This window comes from Xenopus laevis, chromosome 9_10S (genome assembly GCF_017654675.1).
Source record: "Xenopus laevis strain J_2021 chromosome 9_10S, Xenopus_laevis_v10.1, whole genome shotgun sequence".
Lineage (NCBI taxonomy): Eukaryota > Metazoa > Chordata > Amphibia > Anura > Pipidae > Xenopus > Xenopus laevis.
In genome coordinates this window covers 67107365-67128708 of record NC_054388.1, presented here as the reverse complement: position 1 = coordinate 67128708, position 21344 = coordinate 67107365, and the positions used below count along the sequence as shown (strand labels likewise).

General features: G+C 37.9%; 1 protein-coding gene across 4 annotated transcripts in view; it reads right to left on the bottom strand.

Annotated features, from left to right (window-relative positions):
- The window catches only part of rapgef4.S (Rap guanine nucleotide exchange factor 4 S homeolog), a 129116-nt gene that overhangs the window by 80963 nt on the left and 26809 nt on the right, over nt 1-21344 (bottom strand). The window contains exon 1 of one of the 4 annotated variants that reach the window (XM_041578228.1): nt 13605-13879. The exons of the other annotated variants lie outside the window; for them this stretch is intronic. The gene's annotated coding sequence lies outside the window, so the exon portion shown is untranslated. Of the gene's footprint in view, nt 1-13604; nt 13880-21344 lie in introns of those variants that run through there. 4 annotated transcript variants of the gene reach the window in all.

The following is a 21344-nucleotide window of genomic DNA, read 5'->3' as shown; positions in this document are numbered from 1 at the left end:
AGAATCAGCGTATTTCAAGCAAACCTCCTGAATGCTAGTTGGTTGCAGGGGACCCTGTTGTTCTGACACCCCCCACTTTCCTGTTCAGTTGGAGTTTATGTAACCTCCTTGGATTATAACCATGATTATTTGTATTGTCTTCTCCCCCCTCCCTTCTTTGTTTTCTGTACCCCTGATTTTTCCTTGGAAAACTTAATAAACATTTAATTAAGAAAGAAACAGTATCACCTGAAGGATTGAATAGAGAGTGTGATGTTAAGTCCTATATAGAATAAAAGGGATACAAAAAGGAAGTATTATCTAGGTAGAACATAGATGTAATCAAAAGCAGTGATGAGAGTGTTAACAATTACAACCCCGCTTGATAGTGCTGTAGTTTTTCTGAGCCCTATGGAGGACAAGGGTGAGACTACAATTCCTCCGTGTCCCTTCCTATATAATATAAAATAATATATAATAAAATACAATAAGATAAATGAATAAAGTTGTTAAGTAACATTTGGAATTTATATATGCTTCACGTGTGTCAGAAATAAATAATGTAGGTGGTTATATATGCATGACACAGCTATATTAATTTAAGTAAATATTAATCAACTATATATGAAATACTAATGCTGTTACATGCATATATATACTTTTTAACACCCATTAAAAAGCTTGGTGGTTTTAATTGTTACACTATATTTACACTGTATTTATTATATTTATTCAATTGAGATTCTACATATATATACAATTAATTCATATGTGATGTGAACAAATGAAAGTATTGGTCTTATAGTGTATTGGTATTAAATAGGTTTATTCACAAATATCACTATTTAAATATATAATTTCACAGAAATATTTTTTAAGTCTATATTTGTATTTATGCCTTTATTTTTCATTTTTTTGTTTTTATCCACTGCTTTTATTCCCTTTATTCCCTATAATGTGTATGACAATCTATTGAGAGGAATTCATCTAGTATTATAATTTAGGATTCACTAGTGTCCAATAGGATGTTTTGATACAGTTGAAGGGATTGGATTTATGTTAATTAAATTATACACACAGGTGTTTAACACTTAACACTCTATATAATGGTTTATCACGTGACACACTTTGAACTCTGATGAAGTGCCAATAGAGAGGGCACGAAACGCGTTAGTTCGCACCACTTACCCACTGCCTGTTATCACTCATTGCAATTCGAATAAAGCCGTTTTTTCAAAGAACAAGTGTGGCGAGTCTTGATGTGGACTGGCCAGCGCTGAACAGCGATACACAGTTTTGTCTTACATAATCATATCTCTAAGTTAACAGCAAGACAACAGACATAACCAGCATTCTAACTTTTTTTATCTATAATAAATTGTTGATAGTGGTGCAGAAGGTCAGTTTTTTTGGAGCGTTGAGATCTCGTTTAAGAAAGTACTGAATTAATTCTATTCAACAAAAAAGGTCTGACAAGAGCAATTGTTTCCATCCTAATTACTTAATTACAGCCATTCCTCTCTAGCATTACATAAGGAATAACAGTGCGTGACATAGCAAGTTATCAGCCATTAAAACAGTTAGAAAACCCTCAGGGAGAAGCCAGGGACTTTTCACCAAACAATGAACCGATTGTCTGTTTCACTTTGCACCGTGAATGCCTAATTTCTACAGCTTCCCTAACAAATGCATGTAGTTAGTCAACCACTCTCAATTGCCTTTATTCCAGCTGACCGGCAGGCAACTATATGCGAGTGCAGCTGTCACTGCTTCTTGTTCTCCAGGCAGCAACTGCAAAGGTAGGTCAGATGCCTCTTCCTGGAGACAGAACATGTCACCCCAAATAAAGTAGGTGGCTATGGTGAGATGCCTAGAAACTGGCAGCTTTCAGTTCCAAACCTAAACATCACTTAACATCATCAATTCAACATCAATTCTATCAATAACTAAATGTGGGACTGCAGTGGCTCAAAATGTCCACCCTAGAATTAGAGTGTCAATTGTATTTGAGAATCATTGCCCCTTATACTTTACATTTAAATTATTTGTGGATTTTGTATTATCTAGGATTCTGTCATACCTGCCCAGATTTTAACCAATTTGCCAGACTCTGTATTGGATAGCAATGGGTCTGCCCGATCTAAAAATATCTGCCAATGCCCCTTCTCAGAGGGTGCAACTTCCAGTCAGACCCAGTTGTTTTGCCACTGATTTAACAAACAGAACAATGGTGTTTGCCCATCCCGTGAATGTCCGTATAATCATATTATGTTAGTCTAAGAGAAAAAGGCCTATGGTGAACTGTCTAAGAATATCTGCTATGATAAAATAGTCCAGTGGTCTAGACTGATGCTCCCATAAATCTCTTGGATTATTTTTTTACTTAGAAACTATAGGGGTAATTTACAGACACCCCAGACCCAAGTTCAGGATCACTGTCTAAGAGGCAAACTCATATGGGTGTATTTATCAAAGAGTGAAGTTAGAGATCACCACAGTCCACTAGAGTGAAATTCTGCCTCTCTCCAGTCATTTCTATTGCATTTTTAAAGGTGTATTTCACCCATTGATAAATACTCTTTTAAAAAACCCATAGACTTGCAAAATTTCACTTTAGCGGACTATGGCAATCTCTCAGACTTCACTCTTTGATAAATATATCCCATAGTGCATTCGGCACCTAGAAATCCAGCAGAGGGCAGGACCAACAAGTACAAGTACAAGGCTTTGCTTCGGCCTGTTCCTGCCAGTGCTCAGCAACTTGCATGTTTAAAGGACTTGCCAGTTAGTGGACAGGTATTGGCAATAGTACCACCCTCCTAATCCTTATGAATACAACACTACCTGATCTGACATTCAGAGTAAACAAAGCATCCAGGAAAGCGGGGACAAAAAATTCTAATGGTGGTTGCAAGAAATGTGAGTCTCAGAAGTGGACAAGGAGTAACACACAACAAGGAGTAACACACAATGTATAAAGCAGTTTCATACTTCAGCTAAATTTTTTTTTTAACTGACAGATATGAAAGAGTGCTGATGGGTGCTGACCCAGATACAGAACCAGGCTGTGCTGTTAAATGACACGTCACTCTTTTAGACAGACAGGAGGCTTGACAGCTACAGGAGTCACTGTATTTGTCCCTGGCAGCAGTTGGCAAACCACAGGGCTGCAAATGGACCCCCGTGATAACTGCTGTGTCTTCTACACTGTAAATCAAATCTATACATACAATGCCTTTCCTTATATTGGCTAATTACTAATGTCAAATTGTACTGGCCACATCATTTATTGTGGTCATTTAAAGAACACTTAGATGTGCATATTGGACTAATGTCCAAATTTGGATTCTGTGCCAATTCAGTTGAGCACTGGTCCATTATATTGAAAATTGTTGGACAGTTATATATCTTTTAACTCAATTTACAACAATTCCCACTTCTTCCCCCCATTAATTTTTTACATTTTGTCTATTATTTCTTACTTTTCATATTTCTTCTCCTTCACTGATCCCTTTTAATTATTTTAACATACAGTAATTTCTCTGCCTTTATTTTCCATGCCATTTGCTCGTTTTCGTCTTTCCATGTCATTCTCTTACACACTTCATGTGCAGAACTCCCCAACTAACTCAAATGTACAATCCTTCCACTGTTACCCACTTTTATTGTTATATTATTTAAACCCAAGGCTTCTATTTCCTGCTATACCAAACATGCCATAAATAGCTGCTTTCACTTGTACTATGGGCACCTCCCCAGATACTTGTTAAAAATCTTAAAGGAGAACTAAATCCTAACTAAAGAAGTAGGCTAGAAATGTTATACATTATATTTTGGGCTTCTGTACCAGCCCAAGACAACCACAGCCCCTTAACGGGGAAGATCTGTTCCCCCAAACAAGTCCCAGTAGCTCCCCATCTTCTTTTCTGCTGATTCACTGCACATGCTCTGTGCTGCTGTCACTTACTGAGCTTAGGGGCCCACTCACAATATACAGTACACATAGAATAGAAATGTCACAATATAAGGCTGATTAGTAATTAATACAGATAATTACTACAAGGCAGCATGGCCTTGTAGCATCAGCTTATATTACAGACCAACTTCATTTTCTGCTTGATAATTTTCAACATCCCTTAAACTTAGCTTCTCAACAGCTGCTCAGAGCCCACGGATCATGTGAGTGTCGCAGACACTTTCCAAGATGGTGACCACCTGTGACAAGTTTGAAGTCCTGGATCATTGCTGCTATTGACAAGCTGAAACTTTAGGCTGGTGCAATAAGTTCAGTATATAAAATATGGCATTTTTAGCCATATTAATTTCTAGGGTTTAGTTCTTCTTTAAGGGCTGCTTTATGGTTACTATTACTTTGGAATAATGGGGAAAAAACATTGTACTGTTGATAAAAAAACATGCATCGAAAACTGCACTTTGCATAATGCATTTGCATTCATAAATGAGCCTTCAAGTCAGAGTTGCATACAAACACAGCAATCTATACACCCTTTCAGTACATAAGTATAAATGGCATATATTTAGGGAATTCTATGCGTAGAAGTGTCATATATTTACTGTGTAATAATAAAGATAAATATATTCAACATTTCACCTAGGAACAGTGGGGGTCATTTATGAACTTTGCGCAAGGCAGATTGGTTCGCAAAGTGAATATATTTTCCCTGTGCATGGTTATATTTATAAAGCTAAATAAGTGTGGTGCAAACAGAATTGCAATTTTTTTTTCACAATGCGTATGTCAATATGGCAAATCGCAAATATTTATGCACACACTCTACGACTGAATTACACACTTTGGTGGCGGAGAAAATATTCACAAAACAGTTTTGCAAAGTGCGAATTTAAGTTACGGTCAACACTATTTTTGGGTGGGCTCATGTCTAGGACATTAGAGGATCTCTTTTGCCTTTATCTTGGACATTTGTAATAATAAGTCACCACTTCAAGTATTTGAACCAACATCTCTAATAAAGACGTATATATGACCTATATGTACCCGCCCTATTCAAATTGGCCCAAGTGTAAGTGTATTATCAAGTTTTGCTAGGCAGAAATGAACGCTAGCAAAGGTTCGCTATGAAATGCTAGCGCTAACAAATTTACACTAGTTTTAACTTTGCCAGCGTTCGACTGCCAAGACGTAATTTCGCATTTTGGTGAATTAGTGTATGCACTGCAATTTAACGTTTGACAAAGTGGCGCAAAGTGTGGCGAAGCCTTCAGTGGTGAAAATTCGGCCTTTTGTGAATTTCCCTCTATACCTTCTGCTCTTTCTTTTTATAATCAATTGATTGTTCCTCCAGCTTATTAATAAAAATAAAGCACTGCTTACTGGAAAATACAAGAAAGGGTTCCAGACCATAAATAAGGCTGTAGGTTCAATTTTATATTGGTTGTTGAAATGAAAAATACTTTTAATTTTTTAACATTGTAAAGTAAGGACTTTAATTTAATTGCCCTTCAAAAAATTAATATACCTTATGTTATTTCTGTTGCCCCAGAGGAAAGAAAACACATCTCCCCTGAAGCTATTGGCTGCTTGACTTCAAAAGGCAAAAAAAAGCAAATCTTTCCTGACTACAAAAATGTCAGCTGGTGTTTTCCCTAAATCAACATCCAACTTGTGTTGCAAAGGTCATAACCAGTTTATTTTACTGTAATGGGCAGGTAGCAGATCCTTTGTGAACACATTAATCTACCTGCTAAGTCTTCTGTTATTATCCAGGAAAACTCACATACTGCATCATCTACTTTTTGCAAAATGCCTCAAAATTTAAGGGAATATAATATCATTGTAAAAAATCACAACTTCGGATCCATAACTATAGACACAATAGACCTAGTCGCAGCTGTTTTGCCCAGTGTATAAAGGGCTCAGAAGGGGTCCTAACTAATATATAATTTTAATAAGTGTTTATAAAACATGATTTTGCATAGGCAGTGCTACATTTATGGAACACAATGATCTGCAACCTCAAGTGTTGACGAGGGGCTGAGCACTTGTTTTTGCACTTTGCCCCGACGTCCATAAATGAGTCCTGCAAAATTGAGATGAAACAGGGCAAACACAGAAATGAATGCAGTAATATTTAACAAGATTATTGAATGCAATTACAGCACCCTTTAAAAGGGACACAAACCTTCCATAGCAATGTTGCTCCACTCTATAGCTAGTGCCATATGGGGGCCTAAATTAGCCTGCTAAATTATGCAGGCCAAATTCAGACGCTATGCAGGCAGTAGCCTCCTCTCCTTTTTGCATCAGGAACCGTTGGGTTGACTCCGCTGCAAACACAAAGCGGATTTTGCATAAGAAATGGTAGACTTTGCATTTCATGCCAAAATATGGGTGTTTTGGATGGAAAAGGAGAGGAGTCTACTATTCTCATTGGGGCTGAATTTGTGTTTTGTATTCCAACAGGCTACTTTTGGCCCCCATGTGCCACTAACCTATAACTTCCAGCATTCTCCACCATGTTATCAGAGGCTAACTCATGATAAGAGCTGTAGTTTAAGAATTACAGTGATCGATTCTTAGGCTGAGAGGACACATGGAGTTGCTATGCTTCTCTCTGTCTTATGAATATTAATGAGGCAGTGAGAAGCGTATGTGCTGAAATCAGCTGTACATTAAAAAGGACAGCTTCTGCTTGTGTATGGATACACAAAGCCAAGCGGAGAGGAGATCTCTGATACTGTTATTTTAAATGCAGATACAGAAAGAGATGATTTCAGCCCATACATTTTTCTCATTAATATTCATTAGGTGGAGAGAAGTGTAGCAACCGCATGTGTGTTCTCAGCCTTAAAGCAACACTCTAGCGCATTGCTCCCCAACCAGTGGCTCCTGAGCAACATGTTGCTCTCCGACCCCTGGATGTTGCTCCCAGTGGCCTCCAAGCAGGTGCTTATTTTTGAATTCCTGACCAAAGTTTTGGTTGGATAAAAACCAAATGTACTGCCAAAAAAAGACACTCCTGTTGCCTTTAAGTCCACATAGGAGCTACCAATACACAAGCACAACCCTTATTTAGAAGCCCCAGGAACTTTTTGCATGCTTATGTTGCTCTCCAACTGTGGCTCACCAGTTGATGCAAGAACATTTTACATTGAGCATGCTGCCTGCTCTGTTTATACTTATTCTCTCTTTGTGGTTTGTTTAATCAATTTAACAGCACAATATCTGCCCATTAATAGCATGATTACACTGTAATATTGGCAAGTGAATTGTAGGGAAGATTGTCATTGGAGAGTCCACTTGCATATGTACTGAGGTATATGATGCTAACTTTGAAAAGGGCCAGAGAGTTTGTTTTAGGAAAGGTTTAAAATCTTACCTAGAAAAAGTATTTGTAAACAGAAACACATTGAGAAGTAAACAGCTATAGTTCTGATCCACATGGTTGATATTTAACTGCATTATGGTCTCATCAATTACACTTAAGTGGAGCAGCATCAGCTGCAGTCATGATCACAGGTGAAGGGTTCTCCCTGAATTCCCATAACAAAAGCAGCTGGGCCAATGTACATTTGCATCCCAGCACTTGTTATTTCTCCTCGTTCTGTGAAGTGGAAGAATGAAAATGAGCTGACTGACACATTTTAGGCAATTATGATCTCTATAGACTTCAGCTGTGAAGCAAAAGATGCATAAGCTCTGTCCTGAATACTCTCCAGTGGTGCCTTTTATTGTCAGATGGCTCACATAAGTATGCTGCAAATGGCACCACAGCTCTGAAGAGAATAATTTTAGGAACAGGATGTTATCTTGGAAAATGTACATAAGACTATATCAGAAAAAAATGAAAGTGTAGGAACTGTTCTTTGGAGGCACAATAGCGCTAATTCGTTGAGACTGAATTTCCCATTAATGCAGCTTATTTAGCAGTTCGGTAGCCTTTATAATCCTGACAAAAGCTGGCTGTATATGGAACAACATACGCTGCCTCCTCGGAACGGAAAAAGTAGGACTAAGTTAGAAACTCTGCCAGCCCAAACTGGCCGTTGATGCAATCCTCTGTTAATGGGTCTAGATAGGCCACATTATGATCCAATTGTTGACCCAGGGGTCATACAATCAAATAAGCCCAATTCAGCTCCCCATGTGGGTGCAAGAACAGGGGAATGGACTGCTCATTTGCCAACCTCCCCTAAATAAGCAGGTCTTTTCTTACATGGCCAATTTTACTACTCATAATAGGCCTTACTCACAAAAAAATCTGGGAGCACTGTCACATCTTTCAAATCTTTCATTTGACCCTGTATCTCAACTTTGCCATTGGGAATGTTAAGAAGTCTGGCTTTATATGACTTATTCAGAAGAGATGCCAGCGGGGAAGAAAAATATGAATTGTGTGCTATAATGCACTCAACCATTTCATAATAGCCCCTAATAAGTGCTATGGTTCAGCAACAAGAGTACATGATTACCTGCTTTACTAATCATTTCCATTCAGTTTTGGAGTTTTGGGCCAAATAGGAGATTATACAGAAACTAAGCAGTACATGTTTGTTTTAGTACCCACCCCCACTTCACATATTTTTCATCTATAACACTCCCTTTTTCCTCTTGGTTAAGTACTCCTCTACTGCCAGGATGTATAACTGGAAGAGCCCATTGTGTTGAGAAAGGGCAAAAAGAAAACAGGCTAAAAAACTACCGTGGGTTGGGATAAAGCAAGGACTGATGTCAGTATGATAACATCAGTAAACAGGCCAATACTGGGAAATAGAATATTAACCAGAAGAACAGCTGCACCCTAGATCCAGAAAAAGCAAGATTTACAAATGGCAAAAAGGGGTGATGACAGCATGGTGCCATCAACATTGTGTTTTCATAGGGTGAGGATGTCATAATGATCACAAGTATCATCAAATAAAGAAAAACTCACCTGCACACCATGGCCCTCCTATGTTGCAGTAGCTAGGTGCTCAGTCCTTAGGGGAGACAGCCCTCCCCACACTCCAATGGAAAGTACAAACAAAGTACTGGCACACAATAGCAGTTGCAATGGAGGATATCCCCTACGTGTTCACAAGTTCACAACGTTTCGGGGGCTGGCCCTTTTGTCAGGCGGGGCTGGCCTCTTGATCACCTGACAAAGGGGCCAGTCCCGAAATGTTGTGAACTTTTGTATGACACAATAAACACGTAGGGGATATCCCCCCCCCCCATTGCAACTGCTATTGTGTGCCAGTACTTTCCATACAAGTATCATGAAAACATGATAGTATGACTGTCATGCCACTGCAGCACTCTGATAGGAATGGATTTAGATGCCATCTTGCTTCATGTTGAAAGAGCCACCAGACAACATCAGACAGAGTTTTTGTTCACCTATCTCTGGATTAAAGTAAACTAAGAATTATTTGAGTGAAGGAACAAACTTAATGGAAGTGTGACCTTTTCAGACTTAACTATATCGTTGCCAACTGGAAAGGCTTGGCTAATGGCTGTCAGGGGTGCCAGGTGGAATGACGCATTTCAAGCAATAAGCAATCCTGTGAGCCAAAACATAGATACTTTCCCTTGTTATCAGTAAGACTGGTAAGCAGTGATTCCTTCTCTGGATTGCTGCAATTTTCTCACAGGGAACTCACAGTGATCCAACAGTCCGGTGTCCATTGGTATCACTCACGTATGTAATTCGCATACAAAGCAGCAACTAAATACAGCTTTCCATGAAAAATGATTTCCTGCTTTAGTGCTTTGTTTAATACCCCAAAAGTATTTGTTCAAGAAATGGATTGAAAAGAAGAAAAGAACAGTAACATGAAATGCAAGCAAAGCATGCCCGGAAAATCTTTTAATAGCAAATCTATCAATATCATGTAGCACAGCTTATTATAAATGTGGTGATCACTGTTTGTAGTTCCTTTGTTATCCACTGAAACAAGTTAATCAGTAGCTCACCTGCAAATACATTTTCATACCTTTTATCACAAAATCAATTCTCTGACCAAACAGTATACCTGCTCATTAGCTGTTCTCATAAAATATATACTGTACTAGGTTTTAAATCCTTCCAAACAGATATTAACCCTTCTGATTCAACTGTACCAAGGAAATATCCAATGTCGTTTTTCAGGTGCCTCTGCTGTAGTTTTTCAGGTGCCTCTACTGAAAATATCGGTTACATGATTCCTTTTGCTACTGCTTTGATTAAAAGATTGCTGAATGCAGATGTCCCTTCCTACTCCTGCAGTTAGATCACACAGGGTGATTAGGCCGACAAGACCAACAAAACCCTGTACACTAGCAGAGGAGGATGGGACTTTTTGGTAGGAAGTATTCTATCTGAGGGGCTAAATGTGTATTTGGCCAAACAGACACCTGTAAAAAAGGGCCTAAACTCAATGGATGAAAACATAATTTTCCCCCTTTATAGGTCCCTGTTAAGGCCTCTCCTGGTGTATGCGATGCAGTTTTGGGTTCCAGTCCTTAAGAGGGATATAAATGAGCTGGACAGAGTGCAGAGACATACAACTAAATTGGTTAGAGGGACGGAAGACTTAAATTATGAGGGTAAACTGTCAAGGTTGGGGTTGTTTTCTCTGGAAAAAAAGGCGCTTGCGAGGGGACATGATTACACTTTACAAGTACATTAGAGGACATTATAGACAAATAGCAGGGGACCTTTTTACCCATAAAGTGGATCACCGTACCAGAGGCCACCCCTTTAGACTAGAAGAAAAGAACTTTCATTTGAAGCAACGTAGGGGGTTCTTCACAGTCAGGACAGTGAGGTTGTGGAATGCACTGCCGGGTGATGTTGTAATGGCTGATTCTGTTTATGCTTTAAAGAGGGGCTTGGATGATTTCTTGGTCAAGAATAATATCCATGGCTATTGTGACACTAAAATCTATAGTTAGTATATGAGTATATATCGTTTATGTGAGTGTATGGAGGGGTCAGTGTGTATGGATTCTGGGTTTCATTTGGAGGGGTTGAACTTGATGAACTTTGTCTTTTTTTCAACCCAATCTAACGATGTAACTATCAAGGCTACGCCTAGTGTCCCAATGAGTGGCCTAACTTTTATAGGTATTGGTTGTTCCTGCTGGAGTTCATTTCTCTGCATTCAACAGGGTGGGGTCTGGCAGTGGACTGACAAGCTAGAATGCTACCACTGAGCTTCACATTGGGAACAGCTTATTGTAACTCATGTCTGACCCTATAGGGTCTCAGATTTAGCATGATAATTATAGAGCACAATGGAAAAGTTACCAATCTGGCTTTTAGAAACAGCACTCAAAAGTTTCAAATCTAAACTATGGTAAACTTAAAAAATCTCACTGGACATGTTTAGAATTAACGTAAACCAGCTCTTCATCTCTAAATACTGTTTTCAGGGACACAAAAACATATATATATATACTCTTGGTACTGAGTGCACATTTACAAGATTTACAAGAATTCATACATAATACATTGACTATGCGCCTATTTCCATTCAGTGTTCCACATTTAACTATTCCCAAGAACGTTATGGATTTAGTTAATATATAAACAGATGAGAAGCTTTTACTGTGTGTAAAAAGTGCAATTGTGTGTGCTGCATGTAACCATATACGTATCCTTGCCCCAAAATCTAGATAAACCTATACTATAAGTTAAATGTTTTTATTATGCTCATCTTCACCCACAATATAAGATGTTCTAGCACAGTATAGAAACAAATCATTGAGCTGTAGATTCCAATGGACACTCATTTCCAGTGACAAACTTTACTTTCTCTGTAAATGTCATGGGATTTACAATCTGACCCATTGCATTATTGTATAGTGGTGGTGTAAAGGCCATACTGGCAGCTCTCCACTTTGCAGTGTTGCTGACATTAGTACGCTGACCAAGAGGTAGCCATACTGACAGCCTTTGAAACTTAAATGAGTAGTTCTCTTCAAGTTAAGTTATAGTATGTTGTAGAATGTTCTACTCTCACAAACTCTTGATAGGTCTTTATTTTTATTTTTTTGTATTTTTTTTACTCTTTTTTTATTATTTGCTATTTTCTTTTGCCTATTTCCATCTTTCAAATGGGTTGGGGGTCCCTGACCGCAGCAACTAAAAAGTACTACTCTGTGAGGCCAAAATTGTACAGTTATCGTCACTTTTTATAACTTATCTTTCTATTCAGGCTCTCTCCTATTCATAGCTTAGTCTCTCATTAACACCACTGCCTGGTAGCTAGGGTAAATTATACCCTAGCAACTAGATACATCCCAAAATTCCTCAACCAGAGAGCTGCTGACCAAAAAATATCAGTCTGCATCATATTAAAAGTTCATTTTCGGGTACACCACCTTATTGATAAGATAACAGGATCTACAAATAGAACCCAGAGCTGGAATAAGTAAAGACAGACGCTCAGGGCTAACAGGAGAGACAGAGAATGAACACCAAGCAGTTATCTACCTATGACTCTTGGTAGAATGCTGGGAACCATTGAATTAAATAGTTTCTGAGATTTCATCTAAAATAGGCCACCATGCTTCATTCAAAGTTAACCACCTTTACATTTTGCAAACAAAAACACAGCTACCTTGTTTTACCAAGTAGATATAACACTGCTACTCTTTTTAAGTCAGTTGTGACAATGATTTGAGCAGAATCAGTCTGTACATGTAGGTTACCCATGCATTATTTAAACCCTTTCACAGTGCATTTATTCTGTGTGTATTTCTGTAGCACATCGGAGAGTGTTATCCACAATCCTTCTGCATTGCTTGGCACAACCACACTGCTTACTAATGGAGACATCACCGTCTAACCTGAAAAGTTATTATATAACTACAGCAGATGGTTCAGCTACACCAGCTATGAATAAGCAAAAAATCAAAGAAGCATTTGTAAAAGGCAGTGTCCTTATGTATTTCCCAGAGTTCTTATAAACCCCTACCGAACCCAATTTATGTTCTAATAATGATCCCGCAATGGCCTGTATGTTTCAGCTAATGGCTAATAAACGCTAACGTTTGGATCTTATTAATATGAATTTAGTCCGTAATTTAAAGGGGCAGAAATCAAATTAATTCGAGCAATGTCCTATAAAGTCCTGTGAATAAGCAACACGTCCCTCTGCCATTTGCAAGCGAGTCACACATTGATGAACGGCAGTACTGTGGTGCACAATGGGTTAATATTTGCACCTGTACAATTGCATGAGTCTTATATACTTAATATATATATCTATATATATATATATATATATATATATATATATATATATATATATATATTTATATATATAAAATATGTATCTAAAACCCACATTTATTTCCCAACTCATTATTTCTACCCCCTCTAAAAAATATGTATATTTACATTCATCTACACTACGCTCTAATTACTGTTACACAAAGGTCACATACATTATATCCTGATGCATAAAGACACAGCAGGACGTGGTTTATACGGTTCCAGCTAAAAATAGTAAAATTCTCAGCGTGGGGATAATTACGCTGTTTGGCACATATATCCCATGCATTCATTAATAAAAGCATAGTTGTGTGTGCTCCACTGTCCACAACAAGGATAATTATAATATATATATATATATATATATATATATATATATATATATATATATAATTCAGAACTTACTGTGATGTCTGTTCATAGGTCCAACCTAGTGAAGAATGGCATGAATGGTATTTAGTTGCCCTCTCCGATGTTTCCGTGGATATAACACAAACACATGGTCAAGCTGAAAAAGATTTCCCCTCTGTAATGCATGGGAATATCATTGAATCCACTGCCTTGTGCTTTAAGATCCAATTAACAAAGCCGTCCCTGCTTGTGTATCCAGCTGTGCTCTTCCTCTCTCACTTCAAAACCCAGCGAGCAATTCATTTCCATGGGCTTCCTCTATAGAACAGACACCCCTGGTCAGGATGCTACAGTGTATTTGGCTGTTCCTCCCCTTCTTACATGTCACTGTGAGGAGCTCACACACATTACATTTTCCTAGCTTGGCAAATCTGCCCAAATCTGTCAAAGGTTCCTGATGGCAACCGTGGCACATAATTGGGCATCAGCCAGCTGCTAGAGATTGAGAGATCTCTGTTATTTAAAAGATCCCCCACTATTGTGTCTATTAATATATCTGCAGCATGTAGCGTTTGTGACACATATATTTTCGTTTCCCAAACACGAGTCTCTGTGTGAAGAGGAAACAAGGATTTAGCATTAATTTTTAACATTGGAACTAAAACAAAACTCTGTGAAAGCCCTCAATAAACTAAATGACCCCAAAAAGTGAAGTCAACAAGGAAATTGTTTCCAAACTGTTGGGGGGCCTGGAACAGTAACAAGTGGGGTTTAATATGAAGGCCATTTAGAATCAGGTCTGGGGATAACTTGCTCTTCTACATCCATGAAAGCCAAGCTATGAGGATGAGATATGGAGTTGCTCCCCTACATATTCATAGATATTTAGGAATTTTAAATATAGCAATGCGTTTCTATTTCTGTTATGAGCTAAGGGATTGGGGTCCTTAAAGTTTGGTCTTCCAAGGGTGGGTTGATCCAAAAAAAAGTCCAACAACCACTGCATTTGAAAATCAGACATAGAGCAAATGGTGGATCCAAGCAACTACTAAATTATTCATCAAATTTCCATGAAAATACTATGTATTGAAATAATACAGTAAATTTACCTATACTTGTTTATGCTATTCTTGTGTGCACCGATTTAGGAATGTAACCAAGAAGATATATTTTGATATAGGCAACCAAGGGCCCAATTTGTTGGGGTGCCTATATATATATATATATATATATATATATATATATATATATATATATATATATATATATATATATATATATATATATATATATAAAATATATATTTTTGCAAATATTTCCAAACCCCTTAGCCTGCAAAGTGCAATTTCAAGTGCAAACGCCATGCTTTTCCCATAATGCATCTGATTCCTATCAATATATACCAATGTAACTGACAGAAATCAGCACTTTCTGAATCTCCACCTGACACATAACTACCAGACAAGCATTGCTAAACACTAGTGAGGGGCAACATTTTTCACCAGGTTCCAAAACAGATTGGAAAAAGCCACAGCAAAAAAAACCATTGACTTCAATGAATTTTTCTAATTTTTCGGTGAATTCAACTGGACAGATTCACCTGTGCTAGGCACTAAACATTGGAATATTATGGCTGCCATTGATGAGATGCTTTACTGAGCTCAGCTACTGGCAAATTACAGCAAGAGGGGTTTAAAAGGGCAAAGTTCAATTGCATTAGACATCTGTTGTAACAGCTGGACACTACCATTGCCTTGTGCTCCCATATACAAGAATAGATTACAAAGTTAATACATTTGCCCCTTGGTCTTTTTTTATATTTGTTGGAGTTAAGTGATCTGCTTCCAACACTGGATCTTAAGTGAGACATTATGGATGGAAATCCCATGTGGCACCTCCTTGCGACCCTGGACAAGTCACTTAACCTTCTGCTGCTGCTCCGATATATTTAGTTGGCATATGTGACTGTCTTAATTGCATTCTGAGTCCCACAGGAACAAATGACCCATTTACAGTAAATACTACCCTTTTCTGAATTATTTAAACTTATTTTACTGCTCTACTCCAGCTGGTTGCTAGGGTCACAGACCCTAGCGACAAGGCATTGTTTTGCCTGGCAATTACATTTGAGTCTACAGAAGTAGAGTAGAAAGGCAAGCAATTAAAAAGTGAAATCAAAGATCAGAAGATTAAGTTTTCTATAAGATAACTATAACTACATGTATAGGCTCTATTTTCCTGATTGCTTGGAATCAAATTTTTTCAGATAAGGAATCTTTCTGTAATTTGTATCCTATACCTTAAGCCTGCTAAAAATAATTTAAACATTAAATAAACCCAATAGGATTGTTTTGCCACCAATATGGATTCTTCACAGAGAAAAGGAAATCAAAAAATATTTGAAATATTTTATTAAAACTGGCTCTGTGGCCATTCCTGTAATTTGAAGCTTTCTGGATAATGGGCTTCCAGATAAGGGATCCCATACCAGTTAGATAACTACAGTTTCCCCTTTAAGGTTTGTATATTATTATGGAAGAAGATCCCAATTATCTGTCTATTTTTGGGTGAGAAGTCAGTTTTAGCCCAGAATTATAAAACTCAGCTGTGCTGTCACATTATTAAAACAATATTATATTCACTTATTTAATCCCCTCGTGGTACCATCCACAGGGAAATCAAAACAAAAAGGCATAGGGAGCTGACGTGTGTGAATTTACCACCATGGTTCAGGGAACATTGGCTGTACATGGGTGAGGGGTACAATACTCATAATCTGCATCCGTGGTCTTTCCACACATTGACTAAACTGCACATAATGTTTAATGTTTTTTAGTATTTTATTTTTATAACTTTTGTAGTGCTGGTCCTAAAGGGAAGGCACATAAGGCAAGACCCCCAACCCTGATCGCCCCAGCCCACCAAAATAGTGAATTGGGCTGTGAAACTGTACTGGGTTAGAAGATGTGCTCACCTCTAAAGTCAAACAAGGATAATGTTATTTCTGCACTAAACCAGTACTAGTGTAGTGTGTTTTTGTTGTTTTGTTGTTAATCTTTTAAAACAAATTAAAAATATATGTAAAAAATCATCATGTAAAAATGTAAATCTTCTTTTGGGGAGTAGATCAGATGTAATCTTCACTTCCCTATAGACCTGTAGTCTCCCACTGGTCATACTCCTCCACCAATAAGTTACATTTATATGCTATACAATGGCTAATTCTAAGCAATTTTTTAAATTGGCCTTAGTTTTTTTTTCATTTTTATAGTTGTAGCATTATTTGCCTTTTTCTTCTGACTTTCCAGCTTTAAAATGGGTTCATTGACCGCTATAGTGCTCTCTGCACTAGTGGAGCCAAATTTCCTGTTTACAAACCGGAAGTTCGGCTCTTAAAGGGATACTGGGAAATTGACAATATGTCTAGCCCCATGTCAGATTTCAAAATTGAATGTAAAAAAATCTGTTTGCTCTTTTGAGAAATGGATTTCAGTGCAGAATTCTGCTGGAGCAGCACTATTAACTGATTCATTTTGAAAAAAATATTTTTTCCCATGACATTATCCCTTTAAAGTTACAGGAGGCAGCTTTTTGCAGTCCCTGGTAACTAGCTGCTCACTGCCGCCTAGGGTTGCCACCTGGCCGGCTGGTAAAAACGATGGCTGATCCTAATGTTATTAATAGGGAAAAAAGATAAAAATATAGGAAGGCCGGTATTTTTATCCAGAAACGGTGGCAATCCTACTGCCGTCTGAGACAAGTTTCTCAAGGCAGGAACAGCCATGCTTAGAAAAGCTTTGGGTACAAAACACATGGAAATGTCCTCAATTGCCAGCACTCTCAGACTTGATTCCATTATGACTGTGCATATAAAGATAGATCACTTCCTTAGTTTCCCAGATACAAAAACAGAAAAGCAGACGTAACCATCACGTATCCACAAGTGAAACTGTTACTTATTACAGTTTTGTATACAAAAATACAAATTCTTGCCATAGAAAAAGCATCAACTGTTTATATAGGAAAACACCCTAACCATAAATACAATAAATATTACAGTTTTAAGACAAATATTATCAGTCTTTAGGAAGTGCCTAGAAGGTGCATGAATCAAGTTGATTTTATGGATAATTCTAATACTGTTATTTAGTTATTTCTGGATAACGGGTTTCCAAATGAGGGATCCCATACCTGTAAAAGACAACTACATTTTAGAAAGAAGAGTTTCCCCTTTAAGTTTTGGAAATTTTTTCATAAAATATTCTTCCCAACATGTCACCAGCCGCATCTTCTTCCTAACGCACTGGACTGGGTGCACGGCAAATATCTCAGTTACTTACCTTACTTTGATGAGTATTTTTGCTCAGCACTAATACTGAAAAGTGCTGGGCACTAGCACCCCATAGTAAATAAATGGGAAAGGAGAAAATTAACAAAAACTGCTTAAACTGCTGGAAAACCTTTTGGATTCCCAAATCCAACCTTTCATACATCTGCCCCTTGGTCTTGAACTTGTGTAACATCTGAAACTCCCAACAGTATGGTAGTCGAGGAAACCTTTTATTTCATGTGGTCACCGATGGAGACAGAATGGTGTCATTTTGGCAGAATTACACCTACACAAAATCACAGCAGAGCATAATATTGTGTCCCGTAGTCATTGCAGAGCTTTTCTAAAATAATTAGAGCACAACAGTTTATATGACATATTTTTAGCACTGCTATACCGATATATATACATGTATCTATATATACATGTTTATATAAATAGTCTGAAAAATGGGTGCACAGTGGAATTTTGTAGATTACAAATCCATACATTTATTGGTTACATTAAAACAGGCCAAAACAACGGTGTAACCAAAATAAAATCAGAATTAACTTACAGAGCTGCTTGCTCTACACATCTCAACAGATAATGCTTGCTTTTTCGAGTATATAGGTGTTTTTGATAACAGATAATGGGGAAGGTGTAGACATCTCACTACATGTGCCATCTAAACATATTGTTATCCCTGCACCATTAGCTATCTAACATGCAAAATCTATCATGCCATCTATTCATGCCAACGAGTGTCACATTGCAGACTGTAAAACAGGCTATTAGTCTCCATCACTGAAATATTCCCAGATATGTGGATAAGCAGGAGCAGAACTGTGTCAGTGGTAGCAAGCATTCGTAAATGTGACTGGTTATAATTTTCTTCCATAAAGATTAGGGGGAATGCTGCTTCTGTCATTTTGCTACCCTAATGCATAGTAATGGAGGCTTACAGAGGCTTAATCCCCCTAATGTCAGTAACTAAGGGACCACCAGGGGCTTCTGGCCCATCAGGGGTTTTACGAATAGTTCCAATATCTTGCACTGAACATCTAGGAAGATGGAGACATGCTGTCTGCAAGTTTGGATATATGGCTCTGAATTATTAGACCATAGCTGTGCTGTTAAACCTGCGGTTCTGGAAGCATACTTGGTCATAGGAACATTAAAAAGTGATTTGAAAATCTCCTCCTATCGTTTTAGGTATTAAGTCAGTGCTATGTGTAGCATGAAACATGTGAATGCCATCTGTTTTAAGAAGGCTCCCTGTGCATATCTTTCATTTCCAAACCTTTTTTTAAGTTCAGACTATTTTCAGTTGCTTTCTATTTTTTCTTTTTGACCATCCTTCTAATACTGAAGGTTCACATTCTTATGTCTTCCAGAAGCAGCTTGGTTGTCATCGACTCACCAACTCTGTAAATTGTTCTAAATTGATACATAAGTTGAAACATTTCGTATCTTTGTTCCTGCTATCCCTGAGCTTTATTAAAGGCAGCTGTTATAACTGATACAATAGTTGCTAAAATGTCACAAATCCTATGCCAATGCCAAAATTCCACAGATCTTATGCCAATTTGCTGTGGATTTAGGAAGGTCCCAATGCCACTGTTAATGCAGGGCAAGTTCCAAAACCTGTGCTAATAGTGTATAATTATTATTACTGTTACTATCAACATATTGCATGGATTATCATGAGACTGAGTTGCATGCAATTGTTTTACATTTGTTAGAACTAATTAGCAAGTAAATCAGCCTACTACTATGTACTTATAGTACATATATTCCTTATAATATTCCTTATAATATACCATAGGCCTTTTATTGATTTATAGAAGGGATGCACCAATCCAGGATTCGGCCTTTTTCAGCAGGAAAAACAGAATCCAAATCCTAATTTGCATATGCAAATTAGGGGCAGGGAGGGAAATCGCATGACTTTTTGTCACAAAACAAGTAAAAATTGCTTTCCCCTTCCCACCCCTAATTTGCATATGCAAATTAGGATTAGGTTTGGTATTCGGCCAAATCTTTGCAAAGGATTTTGGGGTTAGGCTGAATGTTGGATTTGGTGCATCCCTAAATTATATTTTCAAAATCAGAGAGTTAGTGGCTTAGCAGTTCATAGGGGCACATTCTTACAAGAGGAGTAGTCAGCTGAGAAGGGACATAAAGGAACTCTCCAAAGCAGGGAAAACTCCCTAAAAAGCAGAAAGTTACTATTAAGATATGCATGTATACATATTTTCCTATACAAAGCAAAATTCGGCTATGCTGGCACTAATACCATCTAAATAAAGGCATCAGTTTGCAAACATTGCCCCTGAATGTTAGGGTAATTGAAGTTTAGCGTGTTTAACATGATTTGGAAAAATTACAGTAAAACTTGAATACAAAATATTTTGCCAGACAGCTGGAGCACCTTCTGTTGGGTAATTGTAAGGGAGATGTCGGCACTCTATTATACACATTCAGTAATTGTTTCCTGTTGCACATGCTAAGCTGGCACTGAGAAGGGCTGAATGGGAGGCCGAGCAGGCTCAGTGTGATCCACTTTAGCAATGGTTGTGTGTGAGGTGATGTATACTTTAGTATCATTAAGTTTGAAAGACACTGGATGAAAATACGTCATGTAATTACCACAGTAATGCAGATCTGCTAACCACAAGACTAAAGAAGTCATTTATTTTGACATGTTGGTCTTTGCTTTTTGACATTGCAGTATGCTTAACGCAGAATTAAAGGCAAGGATTAAAAATGAATCCCCTGCACTCCTCCCTAACCCCAAATGCAACAAGGACACCCGAGTACAGCCCTGCTTCAATAATCCAGTCCTGAGAATACAGAACTGCACAATGGAGTTTGTGGCCACGCCTGGATTTGTGGTCAGGCCACAAAAGCCCAGGCCCAAGGTGGCAAATTGCTGGGGGTGGAATGCTGCCCGCTAGCCGCATCTGAACTGATGACTGGTCTGGAGGCTAGGCGACTAATCTCCCCCGAATCTTACAATGTGCCACCAGCCTTAAAAGAAAACTATGCCCCCCAAACAATGTAGGTCTCTATAGAAAGATATTGCATAAAACAGCTCATATGTAAAATCCTGCTTCATGTAAATAAACCATTTTCATAATAATATACTTTTCTAGTAGTATGTGCCATTGGGTAATCATAAATAGAAAATTGCCATTTTAAAAAATAAGGACCGCCCCCTGGGATCGTAGGATTCACTGTACTCACATATATACCAACAAACCATACATGTTAGGTCACATGAGCCAATTAACAAACAGAGTTGTGTCTTTTGCTTCCGCACTTCTTCCTGTTACAGTTAGAGTTGAAGTATTTTTGGTCAGGTGATCTCTGAGACAGCACAGAGACCATCACAAAATGGTGGCTCAAGGCAAGAGATGTAAAAGGGCAATATTTACTTAAATATATATTCCAGTTTGGTAAGATTCTTTAATATGCCACTT